Source organism: Camelus bactrianus, chromosome 34 (genome assembly GCF_048773025.1).
Source record: "Camelus bactrianus isolate YW-2024 breed Bactrian camel chromosome 34, ASM4877302v1, whole genome shotgun sequence".
Lineage (NCBI taxonomy): Eukaryota > Metazoa > Chordata > Mammalia > Artiodactyla > Camelidae > Camelus > Camelus bactrianus.
In genome coordinates this window covers 118,924-144,721 of record NC_133572.1, presented here as the reverse complement: position 1 = coordinate 144,721, position 25,798 = coordinate 118,924, and the positions used below count along the sequence as shown (strand labels likewise).

At 47.3% G+C, this 25,798-nt stretch overlaps 1 protein-coding gene across 41 annotated transcripts in view; it reads right to left on the bottom strand.

Annotated features, from left to right (window-relative positions):
- Positions 1-25,586, bottom strand: part of MICAL3 (microtubule associated monooxygenase, calponin and LIM domain containing 3) — a 144,454-nt gene extending 118,868 nt beyond the window's left edge. For 6 of the 41 annotated variants that reach the window (XM_074357864.1, XM_074357861.1, XM_074357865.1 and 3 more), the window contains exon 1: positions 25,238-25,557. The gene's annotated coding sequence lies outside the window, so the exon portion shown is untranslated. Of the gene's footprint in view, positions 1-25,237 lie in introns of all 41 variants that reach the window. The other 35 variants (XM_074357874.1, XM_074357879.1, XM_074357872.1 and 32 more) reach the window with 19 other exon arrangements.
- Positions 25,587-25,798: the final 212 nt, after the last annotated feature.

Sequence of the window (25,798 nt, the reverse complement as noted above, 5' to 3'; positions counted from 1 at the left end):
CCTGTCCTTCCACCCTCCCCTGTGCTGTCATTACTTCATTATCTGCTCCTCCCTGGGCAGTGAGCCCACTGAGGGGCCAGCAGTTCGCGTCTCATTCCGTGTGTGTGTGGTGCGCATGCACGTGTGCACATCGTGGGCCCCAGAGCCTAGCTCCTAGTACTTCCTGGATGCAGACTAAATGAATGTGAAGAAGCCAACAAATATTTCCTGTTCACCTCCCGTGAGCCTGGCACTGGAGACAGAAGAAGGAACAAACCAGACAAACAGTACTGTTCTCCCGGAGATTTCACTCTAGTTGGGGAGGCAGACGGCTCGCAGGCCAGCGCCGGTATATTAGAGGGAAATGCGCACTGTGGAGGAGAAAGGACGGGTGTGAGGAGGAAGGGGAACACAGTTGTCCCACACATGTTCTGAAGCATGTGCGGAGCAGGCCATAGGGTCACCTGCCAGGGAGCAGCACACAAGACTGGAGTGGGGTAGGGCTGTTGTACCCCTCCAACAGACTGTGTGGGGCCTGATGGCCACTCTGTGGCTTTTATCTGGGTACAGTGGGGAGGAACGGCAGGACTGTGACCCAGGCTTCAAAAGGCCCAAGGGGTCCTCTAGGGGTCCAAGGGTGGAAGCAGGTAAACTGGTTTGGAGGTTACTGCAGAAATCCAGGGGACAGGTGATCGTGGCTTGGCTAAAGAAGTATCACCGTAGGCTGTGGTCAGATTCTGGGTCAAAATAGAAAATGGAGCTGACAGAATTTGCTAGTGGATAAAATATTAGATCTGAGAATAACAGAAGATAACCCAAAGACTTTTTGCCAGAGGAACTAAAAAGATAAATGAAGACAAACTAATAAAAGAACAAACATATAACGTTCCTTCCCGCTGGGCCCCATGGGAGGCAGAGGAACAGATGAAGTCACCCCACGGCAAATCTCACTGTAAAGGACCACCAGCCCCAGGAAGATGGTCCTTGGGCAGAGATCCTCTCGCATGCTCAAGATTTGACCATGAGGGTATCCACATCCAGGTCCCTCAACACACCCCCTACTTTGCTTCCTACACTTTTGGCCCCACAACCCTTCCCTAAGTGGATGGGCACATGGTCTCATACCCACAGAATCTGCTCCCTTATCAATCCTGAGGGTTCACAACAGCTTAGCGGTGCTGATAAAGAGAAAGCCCACATTCTCGGCACATTAACCAACTGCTAGAATTTCCTCCCCACACTTTGGGGCACCTGAGGCAGTAATATCTCCAACATGGCAGGAGGTGGCCCAGACTTGGGGGTGGAGGTGGGAGAACAGGAGATAAGAAAGGGAAAACAAGGGAGGCTGGAAGGTCTGCACCCCAAACCCACGCCAGGCTGTGCCCGCCCTCAGCCACTGAGCATCCAGAGCATCTCCTGGTCAGAGGAAGGCCTCCCGTCTCCATGTCACACCTACCACTGCCTCCACCACATCACCCACTGGACCCACTCTTCTCCTTCCAGAGAGCAAAGGATACTTCACCTTTTCATGAGCTTCGTCTTTAAAAACACACGGTTTGGGGTTTCTTTTCCTAGCCAAATCCATACAACCTACGTCCTGAACATTCAGCCTGAGACAGATAGTAAGACCTACAGAAAAAAGAATTCAAAGTGGGGCAGGGTTGGAAAGTGCTTCTGACTGATTATTTTCTAGGTCAACGACTATAAAGAGCGTGGTAAGTGTGTCCATCAAGTGTTTGCTGACTGCTCACAAAGTGATCAGCATACGATGACCCTTGGAAGAGGCATGCAGAAAAGACAGTAGTTCCACCCTCAAGAAGCTTACAATCCAACTAAGGAGAAAACTATCACAGGCACAATGGCAAACAAGCAGACACTTCCTACACTGCGTGGCCATTGGGGTATGGATGGTTAGGACGAGGGTGAGCAGAGAGGGTAATGGGAACCGGAGTTTAAAAAGGGAAAGTTCTTTAACAAACACTGAGTACCAATTACAGCAGGTGTAGTTTTAGATGCTGGAGATAAGCAATTGTCAAAGACATTCTGAAGAGGGAAATAACAAAGCAGACTACAGAGGGTATACCAACCAACTGCTGGCTTTGTCGCTAACTGCATCCCGTTCAAGGGTGGGAAGGCTAACAACTACTTTATACCCCAATCGATGGCTTACTTTTACCCACAACTTTCCCAGACACAGAATGTTAAAAGGAGACTCTGTTTCGGACACATACGTATGAGACGAAATGACAGCCAATGTTATTCCTTCATGGCAATTACTTTGCTCCCCTGTGTTTTACATAAACATGGATGAAAAGATCTGAAAATTTCTAATCATCTCCCAAGCAATAAAGCAAGACAGTTGCTAACGTGCGATGGGCCTACACCCCCATTCCTGACCCGTCTCAGCCAAGCACCATCTTCCCCTGTGGGAACTTGAGGAGAAGAGGACGATGCGCTGGGGCCGGAAGAGCACCTCTGACACCCCTTTGGTGCTGAGGAAGACATTCACTCGCCCGAGCCCTCTCTCACCCTCAAAGTGCCCCGCAAGCCTCAGGGTCACCACAAACCTGGCACACGAGCCCTGAGGAGGACGTGGCCGTGCACTGGGGGAGCCATGAAAGTTTCTTCTGCCATTTCCCATCCTAACCCACACTCCAAAATGCCGGACTGAATATCAGCCTTTCAGTAAGTGGCTCCTAGCTTCAGACAAGTAGCCTCTTCACCCATCGGGCAACCGGCTGAGGGTCAAACACGTACGAGGTCCTAGGGATACATTTAAGGACATGGGCCCCTCTCTCACTGCATTTACAACATATGGCAGAATCTGACCCTCACTGATTCTTCCACACAATGGCAGTAACGACCAAGGTACTAACAGAGACTTCATTCTGTGTGTTCCCCAAGGCAGATGGAGGTCTATTTCCTTTCTGATCCCAATCCACAGACATCTTAACAGAGTATATTCAAGACGGTATCACCACTGGAACTGGAATTCTGTATCCTAACAAGAATGAAGAGAGAAGCCAATTGTTTCCCTAAATGTCCGCCTCTCCTCCTCAGCTCCCGTGCAAGATGCGAGGACGAAGCTGGAGGAAGGCCAATTTGTGGTTGCCACTCTGCCACTGTGTTCTTCAGCCCCCAGCCCTCCCTCAACAGGCTAGCCTCCATCGCATCATTCTGACTGCACTCTTATATAGCACAGCTGAGGCCAAATATGCACAAGCCCAGTCTTCTGGCCACTCACAAAGTAACTGCAAACCGAGGATGTTGCTCCACAGAGGACAACAGCGCCCCCAAAGGAGCACCTTTATTTTTGTTCAGTCATCTGCCTGTGTGGCTAACGTGTGCATATAGGTTTTGCTCACCATCTCTGCACGTGGCACACGTCCATACGTATTACCGACCATAATGGAGGCGGGGGTGGGGGCGGGAGTCAGAGGGATTAGCTCCACAAGGCCTGGACCCTACCTGAGACTAAAGTCTTAAAACCAAACTCACACACCCACATCAACACTGTCACAGGCCACACCAGAATCCTACAGACCACCAGGTTCTGTGGGTTGGGAATCTGATCCACAAACAAACTGTCCCTTTAAAGACCTGCAGCAACTTAAAAGCAGCTGGTTCTGGTATGAGCCAGTCCTCAGAAAGCAACTCTCACTTCATCTACAAAGGACAAGGTCCAACGATTTAAGTTCTGTTTTTAAAAAAAAAAAAAAGAAAGAAAGAAAAGAAAGGAAAGAATTGCCCCACACAGATAAATTCAAGACTCAGATACAACTGCTAGTTCAAGAACAGAGCTTGGGGGTTTTCCAAAGCAGCCAGAAGGCTGCTGAATGTAACTACTCTGCTAAAGCTAAACGTGGCTGGTCTCGGTCTGGGTGGAGAGGGACGTTTCTGAACACAAACAGCACGGCCCAGTCCCGGGGCAGATCCAGCAGAGCTGACCTCGCCCTGCGCAGCCAGGTGTCTCCTGCCCGCAGAAGGAAGTCCTCTGACAGAGGCAACTGTGAGGCCAAAGGAAATCCAGGCATCCTCCTCTCTCCCTTCCCTCCCTCTGCCTTTTTATTTACAAAAGAAGGGGAATATTTCTGTGCCTAACAAAGGCTGTGAATGCAAGAGCTGTAGATCGGAAAACAATGACTGACTTTCTTAAGGATTTCAGTTAATACCAGGATCTCTAAAAGATCTTGAAATTGGCACAAGATAGTTGTAATTTCAGTGCTTAAGAGCAGCTCTGAAGTCACATCATTTCCACACAGTGATCAAAGGTAGTTTCTTACCATATATTTGGGAGGCTTTATTCTTTAATCTCCTGCCTCAAAGAAAGTACCTACTCCAAGCCAAGTACTGTGATGATGGTAATGATACTAATAATAGCAACTATGATTTATTAATCACATTACCACATGCTAGGCATGTTTAAGAGCCAGCTACCTACCTACTTTTCCTCCTCTAGTTCTCCTTGTGAGGCAGGTGAAGTTATCAGGCTGATTTTTATAGATTAAAAAAGGAGATACAGAGAGCTTAAGTAACTTGCTCAAAGTCACACAGAAAGTAATATAGCTGGTACTCAAACCCAGGAAGTCTGGAACCACTAGACTAAACAGCCTCTGTACTTGTATCTGCAAGTACTTTAACCCTGAAACAACCCTGAGTCACCACTATCCTGCAAATTACAGATGGGATAAAGAAAAGAATGGAGAAAGGTCAGATAATTTGTCCAGCTAGTGGACTACAGGCCCAGGAGTCAGACCCAGTTCTCCGACCTCCATGTCCTGCACTCTTCACTGCTCCACTGCGGTTTGATCAACCATGGGAGCTCATACAGAAGGCTGTTCCCAGGACCAGGAGGGGTGACACTAGACCCCACAAAGGGCACACAGGGAGGGAAGAATTAAGAAATAAGAGCCATCCTGCCGTCAGGAATCTGCCATCTGCTGCTCACCTCATGGCCCTTTAACAGAAATTTACCCTGCCACGTCTTGCTCAAAAAGCAACAGATGTGTTTACCATCCTCCTATGGGATTTCAAGTCCCCCTGGCTCGAGCTAGCCAATTTCATCTCCCACTCTCCCCAAGAAACCCAAGCCTTCCTATTTGGCCACCCACCCCCACCCCCACAAGCACACCCTTCTCACTCAGACCTGTTCGCGCTGTTTCCTGCACCCAAATTCCCGCTTCCTATCCAGACCCCAGCAGAAGAAGCCTGTTTCCCTCACAAAGCCCCCTCGCCTCCTCTGGTCCTGCCCGAGTTCCTCTGCCTTTGAGCTCCTTCGCAGTTCCAAACAATTTTAATACTTACTCCCATCCAAGTGGTATTGTTGCCATTGTTTCTGCTTCCCCAACAGAAAATTCCTTAGGGGAACAATCATGCCGGACCCTTAGGAGACGCAGACAACAGAAGGCTCTGAGCACAGGCCTGGAGTCGGACTGAGACTGGATCCTGACTACGCAGCTGTCCAGTCCCTACTTAACACACCTGTAAACAGAGGTAAAAACATTACCTCCTTCACAGGGTATTTCTCAGAAGTAAGTTCTCTGAGAGAGAACATCTCCAAAACGTTTTCCACAATGCCTGGCAAAAATGCTCCATAAATAACTAATTCACCAATAATACGTCTTCCCACAACCTAGCCTAATGCTTGCTGAATGTGCAGATGGAGCACAAGTAGTTGCAATTTAATGATGGAAAATTATTGGAGGTTTATCTGAAAAAAAAATTAGACAAAGGAAGAATAGCAAGAGGGAAGTCAAGAAAGTAAAATATTAGAGTGGAATAGGGAAAACAGGATCCAAGGACTGAATCAAAGCCGTAAACACTTCCTGAGCACTGCTTGTGTGCAGGTACTGCCTGTGTGCAAGCACTGCCTGTGTGCATGTAAGCGCTGCCTGTGTGCGTACAAGCACTGCCTGTGTGTAGGTACTGCCTGTGTGCAAGCACTGCCTTTGTGTGTGCACTGCAAAGCCATAAAGGGCATGATGATAAAGACCCCTTACTTACGGGGCTTACAGTCTAGCTAAGCAGTTAAGACAATAACTAAAATTACCAAAAAGTACATAAATGCCAAATGAGTGGTACAACACGGGGGGCGGGGGGGGTGGTGTCCCAGTTTTCTCAACATGACGACTCCTTTTACCATCAACTATTTTTTTATTATTATGTGATATAAGGTATTCCTTATAATCTGTCAATTGAAAAAAAAGCCTAACAATTAAAAAACTACTATGAATTCAACATTTCCCAATGAATTTGTATTTTGTTAATCATGACATAGCCTACTGTACTGCAAAAAAAGTAGAACATGTACATTCAAGATGTCATTAATTCAACCTATTATATTTAATGAATCTACTCAAGGGATTCACAAGCCTGGCCAATGGGCAGCACACACACATACACACACATGCATACACACTCATATGCACACAAATATTCACTGCCCAAAGCATGGGGACCATGGGCATAGACTCCTACTGACAACAGGAGTTCAGAAGCAGAGATTAGATGACAAACTTCTAACAGATTCAATAAACATTTAGCTAACTTAGTTAAAATAAACATTTAAAATCAATAATGAAAAGTAATGCTTGTAAAAATAGTAAGCAGATCCAGAAAAGTTTCACAGAAGAAAAGGGAGATCTGAGGAGAGGCTAGAGGATGGGTAAGATGAAGGTGGGCAGAGGGAGGAACAGAAGAGAATCAGTGTGAGCAAACTGAGCCTGAAGCCTGCCTTTTAGGCATGCCGGGGGAAGGGGGAAAATGGCAGTGACCTGGGCACAAAGTTAGACCACAGTCCTGAAGGGACACAGCTGCTCAAAGACAAGTGGTGCAGATGGCCAGGAGCTCCTAGGCAAAGGGCGCAGGCTCCAGAGTCCACGATCTGGACCTGAACCTGGGACCCAGCCCTTACTGGGCCCTGGTGACTAGAGGGAGACTTCCTCAGCCTGACCTCCCCTGCTGTAAAACAGAGCCCAGGACTGTTTACCTCTCAGGGAGACAGCAATTTTGAGGTGAGGCTCAAGGTAAGTAACCATTCTGAAGGGCGGAGCTCAGAGTCCAAGGCAGAGTAAGTCAGTCAGTGGTCACCACGACTACTCAGCGTTACAGGGAGTCTCAAGGTAAAACTGGGGCCATGCCAGCCCAGCATTCCTCAAACAGATCTAAGCACAAAGCAGTTTTTTTAAGTTAAAATTTATGAAAAGAATAGTAAAGGAGCTCGAGGTATGAGGTGTATTTAGATTAGCATGGGACGACAAATACGAATTCAGTATTTGGATAAATTTGTATTTTATTAATCATAAATCAAAAGGTCTCGTGCATGGATAAATGAACTGCTGCAAAAATGGTTAGTTTTTTCTAAAGCTTTATAAACAAACCCCCTCTACAAAAAAATTGAGTAAAGTTCAATCACTTTATTAAGAACATATTTTAATTTTCTCCAGAATACTTTTAACAGTCCATGAAACACAGCTTAGGAAGCACTGCCTCCAGGTGAGGTGCAGTGGACACACAGGACAAGACAAACAGGAACAACGGAACACAGGAAATAAAACGTTTTTCTACATTTTTTATGAATCCTATTAAATTATATGGCCTAGACAGTTGGGCGTGGTGCCTCTTCCCACCATCCCCCAATTTAAGGACAGGCATTAGGAAACAGGACTTCTCAGGAGGCAGAAGGAGACACAAAGAAAAAAAACAGTGAAAAAAACATCAAATTCTGCTTCTGAATTTACACTTTTTAAAAATGTATGCCCAGTATTACTGCTAAAATAAGATGCTTTTTTTGGAAGTGAAAACTAAAGCTTAAAAACAAGTCTGCCACTGTGATGAACAGGCCCAGCTCTCACTGCAGAGGCTCCTGCATCTGTCTCCCAAAGGGGGCTCTGACCAGTGTGGCCTGGGGTGGAGAATGGAGACCTTGGTGTCTGGCTAACTGCTCCTCAAGGACTTAGAGGAACTTGGCCCAACTCTTTTCGGTGAGCAGAAGACTGAACCTCCTTCTCCTGGAAGGCCGTGGGGAGAGACCCCGAGTCCCAGTGCCACTCCGCACACCAAGGACAGTCCCCTAGAGTTTGCTTCTGGGTAGTCAGTGGCCACTGGGCCAGGAGGGTGAAGGAGGCAGTCCAGAGACTTTTCGTGTGCAAATCCTGGCAGCCCAAGCAGCAGCAGAAGGCAAAGCCAGGACAGACAAGACGACCAAAGGAAAGTCTGATTAATGATACACCCTGAGTTTACACTGCACCTTTCTTCCCTGATGAGCCTGAAGTGTTCTGGAGACATGACTTCAACAGGCCCCTCAGGTTCTCTACTTAAATATTTCACAGCAAGTCATAGACAGTATTTGGCACACGGGAAAGCTGATATTAGGTCCACTTTAAAACATGAGGAAAAGCACACATACCCACACCAATTTGCCCAAGGGGAATCAGCAAAGAGGTAAGACTCAAAGCTCCCCTCTTCTAGCTGGTCTGGCCAGTAACACAGGCTGCTTCTCAAAAATGATTGAGAGTTTAGGAAAAACTGAGTATCCAATGGGTCCCAAAATAAGTCTCTAGAATTACACAGGCTTCTATCCCGTGTAGAATAATAGTCCTGCTTGACCCACAACACAGATCAAGAGCCCAAGTTGCCTTAAATCATTTCTAAGACAAGCCAAAGAAGGAAAAACAGAGAGAGGGAAATGGGAGGAAGGAAAAAGGAAAGGAAAAAAGCTCATGTTTTTTGCCTAGATCAAGAGTTTCCATTTTTATCTCCAGAGAGGAACACTGGGTGGTTCCATAAGACCTATCTGTTGCAAACCAACTGAAGCAGTATAATCTATAGGATAAATCACTAGTCATTTTATGTTTCTTTCTTGTCCCTCAAAAAAAGTACAGCACTTACTATGAGCCCACTAAACACAAGTCATCACGCTGGGTTTGAGTACAGACATGAACACAACATTTCCCACGCCTCAGAGATGGAATTACAGGGTACACGTCATCACCAGCATAGACATCAACTCGCAGACAAACCAGTTCACACTTACAGACTGTGAAGAGGGCTGTGGGAGAGAGACCAGGACAAGGTAAGAGGAAATAACAGAAGCAACCCCTTGGCTAAGGCGGTCAGGAAAGGCCTTGGTAATGAAATGCTGTCTTGCCTGGGCCCAGAGGATGAAGCTGAGTAAAGGCAGGCGCTGTCTCTAGGGGCAGAAGGAAGCATGAGCCATCAGGTGAGAGCACACTTGGGCCTTCCAGGAGCTCTGGGTTCAGGGAGAGGAAGAGGATGGCAGGGCAGGTGAGGCCGCAGCATGGAAAGCCAGGCTTGGTAATCTCAGGAATATGGATTTAAGGACCTTGTTTCTTACTATGTCCTTCATAGCTCTCAGCCCAGTGCCTTCCTCATGCAGACAAATTCATACATAAACCAGTGACCATTTAACAAGCAAAGCAATGACTTAAAATCTTGGCCTTCAAGAATGCTGTAGGGGAAAAAAAAAAAAACAAAACAGACCACTCCTCCACCCCAAATGACACATGTTCCTGAGACAACCACAAAAATATCCTGAGATAATATCTGATTAAATGCCAAATGAAATGTTCAGGTCATATATCCTTCACTGGAGGGGTGGGGGTGGTAATTTTAGGCCTCAACAGTGACAACAGGTTTCCCAGAGAGGGCAGGACTCCAAGTGGAAACTTCAATCTGAGGACAATTTAGCTAAGCCCCTGGGAAGGATGCTCCAGGCACACAGAACAGGTAAACGCAAGTGCACAAGTATAAACAAGCAAGGCCCGAATGAAAGAAATAAACACACGGGGACACCCGGGCACACCCTAAAACGTACATCCCAGAGGCTTCTCCAGGTGGCTCGCCCGACCTCAGGGCCTTGCTGGAGACAAGCAAAAGATTCCCACAGGCCAAGGCCAGGGCAGGTCTCCTGTCTGGCACACTCTGGGCGAGCAGCCTGGAAAAGCAACGTGAGTGAGACTGCCTGCCCCAGGAGGAGACAGAGAGCAGAGAGCTATGGATCTCATTCACTGGAATAAAAAATTAAATGCCAAAAAGGAGAGTGAGAAGAGGAAAAAAATCCAAGTTGTTGCAGAATTATGCAACTGAAATTCCATGCATACGCCAGGAAATTCAAAGGTCACAGTTCCCACAGCAACTGTAACCTGAACCACAGTATGTAGTTTTTGGCGCTGCCAGACCCAAAGCAACCTACCCTGCTGGGTGCTCACAGACCACACGCCCACCAGCACGTACCTGCTGCTCAGATGCCCCAGGTCCCACCCCTGAAGTGCCCGCGCCTGTGCTGCTCTGAGCTCAGCCGGGCTGCCCGCATCAGGCTGCACTGGGCCCTTGGTCATTCTCTGCAGCCCCCAATTCTTTTAGGCAGAGCTCCACCCTGACGCCATGCCTACTTAACTACAGGTCTTTAATCTTAACTCTTCTGTGAGTTGAGTCATCTTAAGAGGGAGAAGGGAGGATGTGCATGGGGAGCGGCGGTGGGGGGTGCTACCACCCTCTTCTCTTAAGTCTTGTGGCATCCCACACTTGCAAAGCCTCACCATATGGGAAACAGGGCAGGGCAAGGGTGGGAAAGGAATGTTGGGCTTCAAAGGACACCTTCCAAAAAGTGAAAAGGGGGGCAGGGTATAGCTCAGGGGTCGCACGAGTACTTAGTATGCGCAGGTCCTGGGTTCAGTCCCCAGTCCCTCCTTTAATAAATAAATTAAAAATTAAATAAACCTAATTAACTCCTCACCACACACACACACACACACACACACACAAGGGTGAAAAGAAAACCCACAGAAGAGGGTATTTAGTAGAAGGGACTTGTTTCTAGAGAACATGTAACTGAGCATATGCTTCTTCCAAGAGACCAGGACACGCATCCTGAGGCTGCCTGTATTATGACAGTGGAGGATGGGACACAAGCCTAACTTGACCCTCATCCCCCAGCCTGGAGTCACAGTTAAGGCTGCGGGTATCTGCCTGTGGGTGGAAGGAAGACCAACATGCACCTGGTGATAATGGACCTTCTTAAAAGACAAGGCCCCCGAGATCCTCCTCTTTACTGTTCAATCGTCACAACAGAAAAGACTCACCCAAAAAAAAGGTTTAGGTCCTGGAAATCTTAGCCTCCTCCAGGCCATGGCTTATGTGAGTAGCTGAAATTACAGGTTCTGGGCAAAAGATGACTTTCCTGTTACTTTGGCTGCCAAGGTGACCACAGACAAGGAAAGCAAGTGGTCAAGAGAAGAGAAGGGCCTGCTCCACACAGAGCAGCTGTCTGACCTGAGCACAGCCCTCAGGGTCATGATACCACTGTGTGACGTCATGAGATGTAAATGGACCGACACATGTAAGAGCTACACCACGGGGCCTTACACACAGGAGGTGCTCAGTAACTGGGAGTCACAAGATTGTTATTTCTTTTCATACTTGACATTTGACCAAAAATTTTGCTACCCAACCTGATGACCCACTACTTCATTTACAAGAGCTGGGCCCAAGTGGATGTTCTGGTTTCTTCACAGCAGTAATAGGAGCAGCAATAATCATAGCTAGCATTTAATACATGCTCACTGTGCGATGAACACTAGTTCTCTGAACTCCACACAGATCCCATTTAATCCTCACAATAACCCTGTCATAACTCACACCTACTTGACTCCCACATAAACCCACACCATCCAGCATTTGGGCAGGCAGGACTTTTTATCTTCTCCGCTGTCCTCACCCAGGGCTCCTCTCTCATTTGTTCCTGTGCTCCAGAGACTCCCAGCCCCTGGCTATCTGGTTTATATCCACTTGTTCAGATTACATGCAAAGAAAAACAAAAATTCAACACATCCATTTACCCCAACTTAGAAATGGAAATACCTGATAGAGCTAAAAGGGATACAGAGCAAATGAGGCCCTGAAATACAGCGTTTACAAGTGATCCCAAGTATGTCCCACCTACTAGTAGGAATGAAATCTTGGACAAGAAACAGCCCATCTCTGGAGGCTGCTCCCTCGTCCACGGGACATACTACTTACTGTTATAGAGGCGGCAGGCGGCTCAAAGCGGGTAGCAGGTAAGACTGCCAACAGAACACTACTATGTAAGTGAAGTGTCTTACTTCTTTTTAGTCTTGTCTCAACAATACAGGGAGAAGTAGATCGCTAAAAATTTTTGTAGGCATCAGGGAGAGAGTTCATGTTTTTCATCATGGTAACTTATCTACATAACCCAGATACACTTCTCGTTACTAAATTCCATGCCATACACTAGAGTAAACAGAGCTGAAAATCTCATTAGATAACACAAGAGAGTTAAGATTACAACAGGAAATGACACTGCTCCATTCTCCTGGGTTATGCTTAAATACAACTTCAACATACTTGTGTCCCACTTCCAGCTGTTCCCAGACACCTGACCCCTAATCAGTGTGTTTAACAGTCATCAGATTATGGTTGTTTTTACCAGCAACAGGGTGAGTAAAACGCTATAAAGAGCCCATATGCCTTAGTCTCTGCTTTCATAGGATTTTAAGTTTCTAAAAGCTAAAACAAAGACACTAACATAAGAAGGTCTGAGTATTAGAGGTTAAGAGACTAGTTATAGACTATTCAACTCTAGAGACTTGTTAAATATATTGGAAACACCTGAAAGCATAAAAATTCATTGTGTAAATCTGGGTTTATTCAAGAACTGAGGGCACACCTGACTTACCAAAATTAAAAACTTTTATACTTCAAAGCTTAAAGGACACTGTCAAGAAAGTGAAAGGACAACCCACAGAGTGGGATAAAATATTTGCAAATCATACATCTGAGAAGAACTCATAACCAGATATATAAAGAACTCCTACAACTTGATAATAAAAAAGTAAACCAAATTTTTAAGTGGGCAAAGGATTTTAATAGATATTTCTCCAAAGAAGATGTACAAATGGTCAGTAAGCACACAAAAAAGATGCTCAATATCATTAATCATGGAAATGCTAATCAAAATCACAATGAGACACCCCTTCACACCCACCAGGATGGCTAGAATCAGAAAGATCGACGATAACCAGAACTGGTAAAATGTGGAGAAGCCAGAACCTCATACCGTGCTGGTGGGAATGTAAAATAGTGTGGCCACTTTGAAAGTTTTGCAGTTCCTCGAAACGTTTAACAGTTTTCATATGACCCAGCAATTCCACTCCTATGTATGTATACATATGAGAGAAATGAAAACATGCCCACACAGAAGCTTGTATATGAATGTTCACAGCGACATTATTCAAAACAGCTAAAAGAGGAATGTCTATCAACCATTGAATGGATAAAGAAAATGCAGTTTATCCATAAAATGGAATATTATTTAGCCATTAAAAAGGAATGAAGTTGTGATACATGCTACGACATGGATGCACTCTGAAACATTATGCTGAGTGAAAAAAATCTAATCACAGATTGTATGGTTCCATTTATATGAAAAGTCCAGAATAACAAATCTACAGGCACAGAAAGTAGGCTGGTGGCTGCCTGTGGCTGTGAGGATGGGGCCTGGGGGAAGTGGAGAGTTACTGCTGTGGATACAGAAATAATCATGAAATAATCAGAGACGTCAGGGCATTTATTCCCCCAGATCATGGGGATAAATCAGGAAATAAAAACAGAAAGGGCTTTTGGTCAAAAAGATACTGTTCTGGGGCCTCCAAGGAAACTATAGCAAACTACTATTCTGCCTTATCTATAAGCCTTCCCCACCCCACAATCAGAATGAACTCCTTTCTCCACAGCGTTGTGTTCACAGCCATCTTGTATTGCAGTTCCCTGCACATAGGTCTGGCCCTCCCACCACATCATACACTCTTAGTAGAAAAGGGCAATGTTAACAATTCATGTCTCCTTGAAAACCATCAGCACAGAGTCCTGCACACAGGAAGTGGATAATTCAGATTTGTCAAATTTAAGTATTCACTTCACAAAAAAACATCATTAACACCTCTTTTCTAAAACCACATCTAGTTGGCCAAATGGGGAACCACCTTTACATGCCAATGGCAACTGCATGGCCAAGCTGCTTAAAAGCAGAATCCCAGACTGTTAATACAAACTTCGCATGACCTACACCAAGCACCCGCCAACCTGGTGCACCCCCACTGCTCTTTCCAAAACCCCCACCTGCTTCCTCACCTTTAGACATCAGTCGCAGGAACCACTGGTTTGCTCCTCAAGCCTGCATACCTCCTCCCTGACTCCCCCAGAAGCTGCTCCATCTGCCTGGCTCCTCTACTCCCTGTCCTCCGGCAGGCCAGGTGAATACCACCCCCGCCCACCTTCACCAGACCCTGAACTGGGCCTTCCTCCAGGCGCTCCACACACTTAGGTATGTCCGTGATTATGTGTCTGCCTACCACTAGCTGTGAACTCCGTGAAGCAGCTTATTTAACTGACTGCGGCGGTGTGCTGGTAAATGCTTAACCTATTCTCTGAAACACCCTTGTGTATATATATGCACATACATTTATTATAAATTTTATTGATAGGAAAGATGCATAGCCTGTAATACCAATAAATATGCAATAGTAATAAACATATAGAGTAATAAGTATGTAGTAAAAAATAATAACATATGAAACATAATGCTCTTCACAGTAAATCCCATGTAGCCAATTGATTCTCACACAAAGTTGTTATAGATTTTTTGGTCTAACTCATCCATGGCCAACGCGTGGATTCAACTGACTTAACGAGTGAATGCTGGTTGGTATTTTCATTTACCTTAAGGAATAAAACAAAACTAGACAAAAAAGATGTATATTAAACATGACATAAGCAACTTCTTTGCTGAATTAAGAGTTTTTAAATACTAAAAGAATATTTCCTCAAACTTTTGTGCTATTCACCATGTAATGGATAAGGATACAAAACACTTTAAGTTTAAACTGCAAATGTTAACATTTTCTCCATCACTTTCTTAGACAATGAACAAAACAATAAATCAAGCCTGTTGTGTAGTGTTTGTTGGTTTCCGTGGTGTAAATACTTCCACTGTGGCCAAGTTCACGCTACAGACTTGGTATCTCTGAGCACAGACAGAGCTGGGAGGGGACGCACCACAGTTCACCATTACACAGCACTCCCACCTTAGGGGCAAGAGACCCAGGAGCACAGCTAATGCTAAAATAAAGAGGAAGTAATGAATTTTGAGTATTTATTACTCTTATTTTCAACACAATCTATTTAATTTTAAGTTTATAGAATGAATATTTAATACTGGTTGTATTTAACAACCAACTTGCAAAACTCCTGAAAATTTAACCACAAGGTATGAGCGGGCTCTGGCAGGCCACGTCACTCCCACACTACCAGTGTTTAGTACACAAAAGGAGACAGCATGATCCTGTAGCTACTTCACCCCTCAGACTCCAGAGAGAATCAAGACCTTCCTTCAAGATTTCCCTAGAGCTGGCATTTTGAAAGCTAGAGGGACTAGCACAGAAACACACTGCCTGCACAAAAGGCGGGGCTGGTCTTTTAATACTCAGTACAAGCTCAAAAGTAAGACACCATCTTTGATATATTCTCCCTTAGGTATTTCTTCCACAAACACTTAGACACTGGGAAGTTAATTTTAAATCCCTCAAGAATCCGATCTGTTTAGCACTCTGTGTAGCATTATTCACAGGGCAGTCCTAACCGCTCTCTCAAAGTTCTGGCTCTCACATTGGAAAAAAACAAGAGCCCAACAGGCACCTCCAGGCCCCAGAGGGCACCAGGCTGGTACTGAGGACGACTGGGAGCTCAGTTTGCATGCTCCCTCTCAATTCCGTCTCTGGTCTGCACACCTCTCCTTGGTGCCCTGGGGATCCAGCCAGCCCCCTTCCCAGGTACCACCTGTCTTTGTCACTAACAACTCCTAGATCGACATGGAAGGACCAGGATGCTCATCTCACTGACTATCTTCATGACAAGCCTGCATTACTTCCCCCGTATCAGAAACTGCAGCGTCCTCAGGTCACACATGCAGCTCTATGCCGTTGACAACACGAGCCCGTCAGGGCTGCTCCTCTAGGAGTGCACAAGATGGGCTCTATCTGCATCAGCCAGGAGTTGGTGGACCTTTATCTTCCAGTGACTGTAACATGAATAAAAGGGGGAGTGATGTTTCATTCTCCCAAGTACAAAATAAAGCTGAATTTGCTTTTTCACTTACACATGCTGCTCTCCTCCCCAGAAAGCAGCTCGGTGACATTTTAGGGGGGCTGCTCCCTCTCCCTCATCTTCACCTGGTCCCAAGACTCACTAGACGTCTCCTGAGCCTGCGCCCCTCCCAATTCTGGTCACAGTTTGCCATCATCACCATCCAATGGAAATTATTCCCAACTGCCCGCCCCCAGGACCCCTGGCCTTCAGCCCACCTCCCCAAGTACTTTCATACCACACCATTTCCCTATTTAAGAACTTAAGGCTCCCTAGCAGACTCTGAGAGAATATTCCTGCTCCTAGCAAATAAACACTGAAGTATTTAGGGGTCAACGTCTCTTAATTCATAGAGAAAAGGGAAAAAAATATGAAAAAAGCAAATGGGGCAAAATGAAAACAACGGGTGATTCTGAAACAACAGCTCCTTGTACTAATCTTGCCTGTTCTGTTCTGAAATTGTATCAGAATAAATCTACAAAAAAGAAAAAACAAAACCCTAAACCCCTCATCTTAGCGTTAACGTTTGATAATAAACAGCTCCTTCTTACGGTCACATCGCCATCAGACGTCCTGTTTTTGTCCCTCTCTCTACACCTAGACTCAGGATTTCCCCTGCTCCTCCCTGCCACCCGCTTCCTTCACTGACTCACTTCTTCCAGGGGTGCTGAGGAAGGAAAAGAACTAACATCTACTGACCGTCTGCACCAGCCAGGCCAATATCACCTTGGCACTTATTGTATATTATTTCATCAAATTCTGCTAAGAACTCTACGAGGGAGGTGACAACCCGAGACCTGAAGAGATTAAGACGCTAGTCCAGGATTCCACAGCCACTAATGGCAGAGCTGGAATGGGAACCCAGGGTGGTGGGGGGAGAATGATAAAGCAAATGGGGAAAAATGTAAATAATTATTAAAGTCTAATTAACAAATTTTGGTAGCAGGTACAAGGAAGCTCCCAGTACTGCTCTTACAACTTCTCTGTAAATATGAAATTACATCTAAATAATTATCCAAAAATAAGCTCTCCCACCCCGACAAACAAGTGGGCACAGCTACAGTACCTGGAGGCCAAGGCAGCAAAGGCGTCTGCAACAGTGACCCGCATCGGGAGACAAACGTACAATTAACAGTGTTACAGAAGTCTGGGAGCACCTAAGGCATCGGCTATCTCCAGGTTTTTCCCTAGAGTCAAGTCATGTTCTCTGGGGTTTTCTCTAGAAACAAGTCAGAGGCTTGGCACATGGAAAATAAGGCCAGTTTTACCAAACGGGGGCTGGGAAGGCACCAAACTTGAAACCTGGGTGTTATCTGGGTCTCTCCTCTCTCCTTATCTCCTCTATCTAATCAGTGTCTTCTTTCCAAAATATCTCTAGCATCCAGTCCCTCCTTTCTTTCTCCATCGCCAACACCCTGTTCTAGTCTCCTGGTATGTTACACCCGAACAGAAGTGGTAATAACCATGACCTGTGGGCCAGATCCAACCTGCAAGTGAAAAAGGGTTCTTACATTTTTTAATTATTGGGAGGAAAGAAATCAAAAGAAGACTATTTCGTGACACGTAAGAATTAGGTGAAATTCAAGTTGGGGTAGGGGGATAAATAAAAGCTTGTTGGCACAGTCACTCATTCACCGATGATCTGCTTCCCTACCACAATAGCAGTCTAGCAGTTGCATCAGAGACCATATGGCCCACTGAAACCTAAACTATCTACCTTCTGGCCTTTACAGAGGAAAGTTTGCCAACTCCTCCCAGGGCCGGTCTTGCAGGACTCTCAACTCTCCCACCACCAACAGATTCACCGACGTAGAATACCACTTCCATGCTGCTGCTCTGTGTTCAGACACCTCTGGTGAACTCCCTGTTGCTTATAAACATCGCACTGTGTCCTGGCATCCACCAGATCAGGTGCACAAACTTGCTTTTAGGAAGAAAAGCCCACAAGGCCGTGACTTTGTTCACGCTATCCTCTGGCTTTCAGAAAATTCTTTCTTCTTGCCCTCGACTGCTAAGCTCACCACTTAATGACCTTTCAAGACTCTGGGAACAATTCCTGTTTCCCTCTCCCCTGCTTCCACAGCACCCTTCGCTTACCCTCATCACAGCTCCTACCACACCACACTGAAATCATCTATTTGTGTGTCTGTCTCCCCGGCTACAGTAAAATCCCAGAGGGCAAGGAACCCGTCTTACTCATCTCCCAGCACCCAGACAGAAAGTGGCTCAGGCACCCACCCAGCCAGGCCAGCCTCCTCACTCACGAGCCCCAATGACCAACACACTCTCACACCAACAGCCCTTCACCTCACCAAGACAACCCCAACCACGACCAGGGACACAGTCTACACAAGCCCACGAGAGTCAGCAGACTAGGGTTCAAACCCAGGCTCCCCCCACTCATGTGTCTTTGGACACGACACTTGGCTCCCTGGTCCTCAGCTGTAAAGGTACATCCCAGAAGTATCAACAGACTGCAGAGCTGACAGTGCATGTGAAGCATCTAGGCCTGTGCTGGGCATATTTAAAGAAATCCTCAAAAGCTAAGTTACTATCCTTGTTCTCGCCAAACACTGGAGTTACCTGGCTGTGCCACTTGGTACTTCATTGCTTTTCTTCTTGTTTACCTGACCATTCTGTGCATTCATATTGTATGTTCTGAAGCAGGGACAGGTCATATCCTTGCAGGAACCAGTGCCCTGCCCTGATACCCAGTACATGAGGAAAAGGGGCCCAACAGATGATAAATTAATGAACAAATTATTCCAGGAAGTCTAAAGAGTTGCTAATAAGAAAAACAATGCAGAGGCAGGGATGAGGCAGATAGTAACTGAAGAGTAAACAGGAGTCGAGGGTGCATTTGAGGATGCTTCCATACTGGTGAGCACCGCCGGAGACTGGCCCTGGAGGAGAGGAAACCCAGAGTTCCAGTGTCCCACTCTGAGTTCCATAAGCTTGACAGAAGTACTAGCTAACACTTGCTGCTTATCAGGTGCCTGGCAGAACCCTCGGTGCTCACAACCACACAAAGTAAACAGGGTGTCAGCGCCCAGATGAGGAAACTGAGAACCTGGGAGGTTAAAGAACACACTCAAGCAAATGGTGCAGAAGTCTAGTTCCAGAGTTCATGCTCCTAACCACCACACATTTTAGGGGTGTGTGTGGCAGGGGGAGTGTTAAGTTTCACTCAGGGACCTTACTGAAGACCACAGCCAGGGAGACAGCCTTTCAGGTGGCTCTGAGGAGCTGCTCCAAAGAGGAAAGGGAGGAGCCAGGATACACACAAACTTTTTTGTTGGTAAAAACATGCAGCCAAGCACAAAAAGATTACTGCTAATCACAAAGAACAAACATCTCAAGTTAAAGATTTTCGGGCTTTTCTATTTATGGGAAGATGCCAGAACCTGGGGTCGCTGAAATTCTTCCTGAGAGACACATCTGAACTACCCACGGCCAGACTACCCACTTCTTGCTCTCTCCATCCTGAATTCCTCTCCAGGCGCACTGTCAGTAGGCAGCTGCCATGGCTGATGGCCTGACCCTTGTAGGACTGGAATAGCAGGCAACATTTTTTCTTTACAGTGAGATGGAATCTGGGAAAGTGCCATTCCTTCTTTCTTTCCTCTTACTCTGGACTTTTCTCAGGTAAGATTATTCAGGGGACCCTGGAAACCCAGGTGTGGAGAAGTGCTGAGAGAAAGCCCCAGTGTGAAGCCAAGCTCTCAGGTTCCGGCCCTCCATTCCCCGGCTTCCTGAGGGTGGCTGACACCTGTGGAGTCTCTGGGCCCTGCTCGGGCCCCAGACTAGGCACGCGGTATCCAGTAAGTCCTAGGGGCCTAGTCATGTTGCCATCTCACAAGTTTCTCTCCCCAGCCCCAGACTGTCTTTTTCTTCCTCGCTGCCTCTTCTTTTTGCTCCCTCAACACACCACCTCATAGCGAGATGATTAAACACACAGAATTTGGAGTCATCCAGCCTCTGCAACTTATTTCAGGTTATGGACCTTAACCTCTGGAACAGTTTCCCGAGTGTAAAACAGGAGTGACAGGCCCCACTTGGAGACTAGAATGGAGTGTGCACAGACGCCTGGCACAGTATCTGGCCCACGGAACACTGGGTAAGGGACAGCTCTTCCCACGTAACTGTCCACAGTACCCATTTGCCTACGGCGTTTAAAATGCCAAATGTTGACTTTTTTTTTTCTCCCTACCTATAGAAGTCTAATTTTGAAAAAAGCCTCTCTGTTTTGGAAACAAACTGAAACATGCCCATGTCACTAGTTAAAATACTTCCCTTTCCTTTTTCACAGGGAAACAAATGGCTGACCAGTCATGACCAAACTGGGTAAAAGGTTCTGTTCCAAACAGTAATTAGGATCCCACACTAGCTTGTTTAAAAAAACAAAATAAAAATCATCCAAAAGTAGATGAGCTAAGGCAATGACAGGCTTGCATGAGTTCTAGGTTTGGGAATCAGAAACCTGAGCCAGGCAAAAAGGTAGAGGAGGGAAGGGCAAGGGTTTCCTCACCTTTTCAGGAAGCAGAGCTATAATCCACGCTCTTTCCAGATCCCAGGGCACCAGCCCCTAGGTCCCTGAGGACCCTTACACTGTTTCAGGTGTCCCTCCTGGGAAGCCCACCTGTGTTCTCCTCTAAATGCCTCAGAGTTAACTCCTCTGACTCTGCCCTGGCACTAAAGGACTATGCCAGTTAACCTAAATGCATCTCTCCAAAACCAAATGCCCAAGTCTGAAGCCAGACTCCACTGTTTCCAAAGGAGCGATCACTGAGCTCTCCACACCTCAGCCCTCTCGTGTGGGAAACAGGGACCATTACGGTGCCCACCCCCTCAGGCTGCTGTGAGGACTGGGCGGCTCACTCGTGCAAACACCCAGAACAGGGCCTGCATTACTGCTGATGTCATCACCGTGGTATGACTCTCCTTTTCTACTCACAAACCCAACAAGTCTCAGTTGCAAGGGCAGCTTGATGGTGCAGGTGGACGAAGTGAGAGGAAGACAGGAGGAGTATAGCTGAGTGTAGCTGGGACCTCTGTAAGTTGTAGGCCAGGGACAGTCTGCACTGAAGGCCTGTTGTCATTACCCAGGGAGGGGAGCGACAGGGGCGAGAGATAATGATCTATCCTCTGGACTGCCCTGCCCCTCCTCTTTTCCCAGCTCCAACCTGACATCGGGAAGGCCTCCCCGGACTCAAGCCCTCTCCATACTTTGCTTAAATCAGCAACAGAAAAGAAGCAGGGCAGGTGACAGGACAAAGCTGGGACCAACCAAAGCTTCACTTTGCCTTTTTCACAGTTATTGATGTTAACACGGTACGGAAAAATCAATAAAAGCTACTAGTTAACCACTTGACCGAGCGCTGTTCCTCCCCTTCCAGAGTTAGTTAGACCGGATCCTTTCCTGGCCCTCTGTAGACCTATATGATGCAGAAAGACTCCTCTCCAGGCTTTCAATCACACACCCACACAAACTGCTCCTTCCTCTGCTGAGGAAGCACTGCAGAGGGACACAGGGCGATGCAGCTGTTCCTACTAAGGAACTGACTACTTAGCAGAAGCTCCTGTTCTTCCTCTTCCACCTTTCACCAAGGTACAGACCAACAATCCTGTGTCTCCCTTCTTTAATCTGATTGTCACCACTTTTTTTTTTTTTGAAGTTGTGGCAATTTTTCTCTCCTCTGTGAAACTTGCCACTGACAAAAAAGTCAATGAATTGCAGGGTTTACTGGCATAGTTTCCCTGTTCTCCCTCCTTAGTTTCTTGATAACGATGAATATAATTCTTTATACCTAAAGACGGCCGAAGCCAACACCAAGAAAACGGCAAGTCACGTGCAGCTGAGCCCCACGTGGCCAGGACGTTGCCCCGTCCACTGGTGCATCCCAAGCACCTCAGAGCCCACGTGCTCCACCACTCCACCCCACTCCATAGGATCAGAGCTGAATTCTGAAAAAGGGAACCAAAGATGACAGAGGGGTGGCTGGAAGAAAGGGGGAAGTCCACAAAGACTTTAGGTAAATTTCCAAACAATATCCCCACCATTATCACATTATTTGTGAAAGCTAAAGACCAAAAAGGAATCAGATTTTTAACCCTGCCATCTAAAACAGAAACTGAGAGCCTTATTTACTGCACAGATTTTAGCCCAAGTGCCATGCCTCCAGGTTTACAATTTCAACCCCCAGCTTAAGTTACAAAGCCTGGGTACTCAATGTGTCCCCTGGGTTAGAATACTACAAATTTCCTATCCACAAACCATTTCAATTCTCTGTCCATTCTTCCCATCTGGTCTCATTAAATACTTCACACTCTACAAATACAGATTTTTTCTTCAGCTCTATTTTTTCTAAAGCAATGACCCTCCACCTGGCTAAAGGAATGCTTCTGGCACAGGAAAAGTCCGGAGTCTTTTCTACTTCCAAGAAAAATAAAGCCCTCATTCAACCAGAGCCCATCAGACTCAGGGAAGCAGCAGCAGCAGCAGGTGTCAGGGACTCTGACATCTGCTCCCCAGGCTCCATAAAGTATGCAGGGAAGGAACACACCTCAGAGTCAGCCCAGGTCTGAGTGCCAGCCCTGCTTTCTGTCATTCCGTTGACCTGGGTCTCACAAAACCCCAGCCCACCATCAGTAAAACCAGGAAATAGTTAAGTCCTACCTTGCACACTGTCAGGAATAAACAAGGTGATGTACATGATGCACTTGGCACAGTCTCCCACACAGAACTACTCAATAAATGTTAAATATTCTTCACTGTCTAGTAATCTAAGAACCACAATGTCTGGTATCTTTCAGTCCTTCACATTCCAAAAAAAGAGGGTTTTTCCCTACAAAAGTATCAGCGAAATCCCACAAGAAGGAAAACTCAGTTGAAGTCCAGCTCAGGCACCAAATCACTTGCAACTTAGAACAAGTCATGTCACCTCCATTTCTTCACTTATAAAGTGAGAATAACATACTGTACTAAACTTTGATGACCTCAGAAACAAGTAAGAATGAGACAACAGGAGATGAAAAAGCTTTCACTTCTTCAAAGAAAAAGCACAAAGTAAATCCAGAGCATAATTATTATTAAAACATCATGCCCAATGTCATGGGATATAAATAAACCAGCCACGTTTCTCACTCTTGCAAGAATATTACATTTGATAGCCTCTGTTTATTTTGTTTTGGGGGAAGGTAGTTAGATCTGCTTATCTATTTATTTATTTCTTAAAGGAGGTGCTGAGGATTGAACCCAGAACCTCTTACATGCTAGGCATGCGCTCCACCGCTGAGCTATACCCACCTACCTTGGCAGCCTTTCCATCTGCTCCTGCGGAGCCTGCTACAAGCAGGAGGCGGCACCTGGCTGCTCCTTGCAGAGCCCAGTTCAGAGGCAGAGCCCATCAAATCTAGGACGTGCCCTGCCTTCTGGTCAGGTCTCACCCACCCTGGCCATTTCTTAGATGCCAACATGAGAAATGAGAAAAGGTTTATGGTTCCACTTGGACATGTGAAACCAACACACCAAAATCCTTACCCATGGGACTACTCGACAGACCCAAAAAAGGGTCAGTTTTGACCATTTATTCTCCTGGACTGAGCGGTATAAGACCTCTTCCAAGGCACACACCATCCTTTCCAGAAAAATGTGACATGTGAGCTGGAAGGAAGAGCTCAATTTTCCCTTGTTTGATTTTTACTTCTAGGTCCAGATTTCATCTTCAACCTACCATAAACATTTAGGTGTGAGCGCTAGAGGCTGGGACAGGCAGACGAGTAGGGTGGAGGGACTAATCTTCTAACTTGGGAAGGTAGCCTGCGCTCAAAATTGCATCCAATGTCACCAACCATAGGTCTCCCAAACCCAAACAGGAAAGAAAAAATTAATGATACTTACTAAGCATCTACTGCGTGCCCAGCACTGCACTAAGTACTTTGTATACATTACTCCAAACCCATTTTCTCTCCCACACCTACAAGCACCATGAAACCACCCTCACCTGAACCATCCCACGTCTGGGGGAAAAACTCACAATCTGATTAGCAGTCAAGTTCCAGACATTTCAAAGCTTAGTGTTGTGAATACAGAAAGAAGGCTTGGCTAGGAACCAGGTCCAAGTTCCTAAAGATTCTTTTCAAGAGGAACACCTCAACCATACTTTTCCTGTAATTCTGGAACTAACTCATGGTATTTAAAATACTCTCAAAAAAGGTTAAAAAAAAAAAAAGTTTAAACCTGAGCACAAAAACTCACTGTAGGGCTAAAAACAACCGGAGCCAAATTTCTGACCAAGCCCATTTGACAATCAAATGCGAAATTTAGAACATCCTCTTGAGGGCCCTTTACAGGTGTGCTCACAGGAGAACCGCCAGCACAAGGAACCAGCATCCGTACTGAGCCAAGTAGCCGAAGGGCTACAGAACTCATCTCATCCTCCCCGGGCACAATCCAAACGACGGTCTCCCAGCAAACTGTCAGACAGGACTTGCACAGTTTAAACACCACCTCTCCATCCACATCCCAGAAAAAGACAACGTGCTAAGGCTCGAAAAGGGACTGTTCACAACGCGCCTCCGTTTCTCCGCACTGAGCGTAAGTGACGCCAGTAAACAGCCACCTTAAACCTCAGGATGCGGTTTGTACCGCAGGAGCTGCTTTCCTTTAACCGAGTCTGGAGGGAGGTCACGGGCTGTACGTGCGCCTCAGGGGACGGGGGACACGGGGGGTGACAGGGGGCACAGGGGAACGAGGGAGAACACTGGAGGGGTGGGGGACGGGGGACACGAGGGTTCACAGGGAAGGGCGGGGGACACCGGAGACACGAGGGGGGTCACAGAGCAGGACGGGGGGGTCGAGGCCCCGCCGCGCCCGCCTTCCCCCGCGCGGCTCTTCCGCGGCGCGTCCACTCGCGGACGCGCGGCAGCCTACGGGGTACCCCTCACGCCCAGCCTCGACGGCGACCCCGGCGAGCGCGCCGAGCCTCCCGCCCGCCGCCCTGGACCCGGGCCCGCCGACCGCTCTGGGGCCGCGGCGGCCAGAGGGAGGCGCCCGGCCCGGTCCCGGAGCCCGTCTCACCTCCGCCTCATGCCGCGGCGCCGCGTCCCAGCCGCAGCCCGCAGTCCCGCGCCTCAGCCCCTCGGCCCCTCCGCCGCGGCGTCCGCCGACCCCGCTCTGGCTGCGCCTCAGCCCTGCGGCTGCCCCTCTGCGCTCAGCGTCCCGCGCGCGCAGCACGGCGGCAGCTGAGGCGGCGGCTGAGGTAGCGGCGCGGCCGCCGGGCGGGGCGGGCACATGGGAAGGCGGGGCTGCGGCCCCCGAGGCGCGACCACAGGACCCCAGCCTTGGGGCGGCTGACCTCGGCGCGCCTCCAGACCCACTCGCCTCCCGCCGCCACGGACGCCCTCGCTACCCGCAGGCTCAGACTTTGCCAGACGCTCACGGTTCTGTGCAGAAGGTAAAGAAAGGAGCCGCCGCCACGCCCTCCCTCCTCTCTACCCACCCCGCGGGCTCGGTGGTACATTCCTCAAAGCCCGCCCCGAGGGGCAGGGAGCAGCTGATTGGCTGGGAACCTTGGAAGGGGGCGAGGAGCCGCACGAAATGGCCAATGGAAAAGCCCGGTGGGCACAGCAAAGCCGGCCC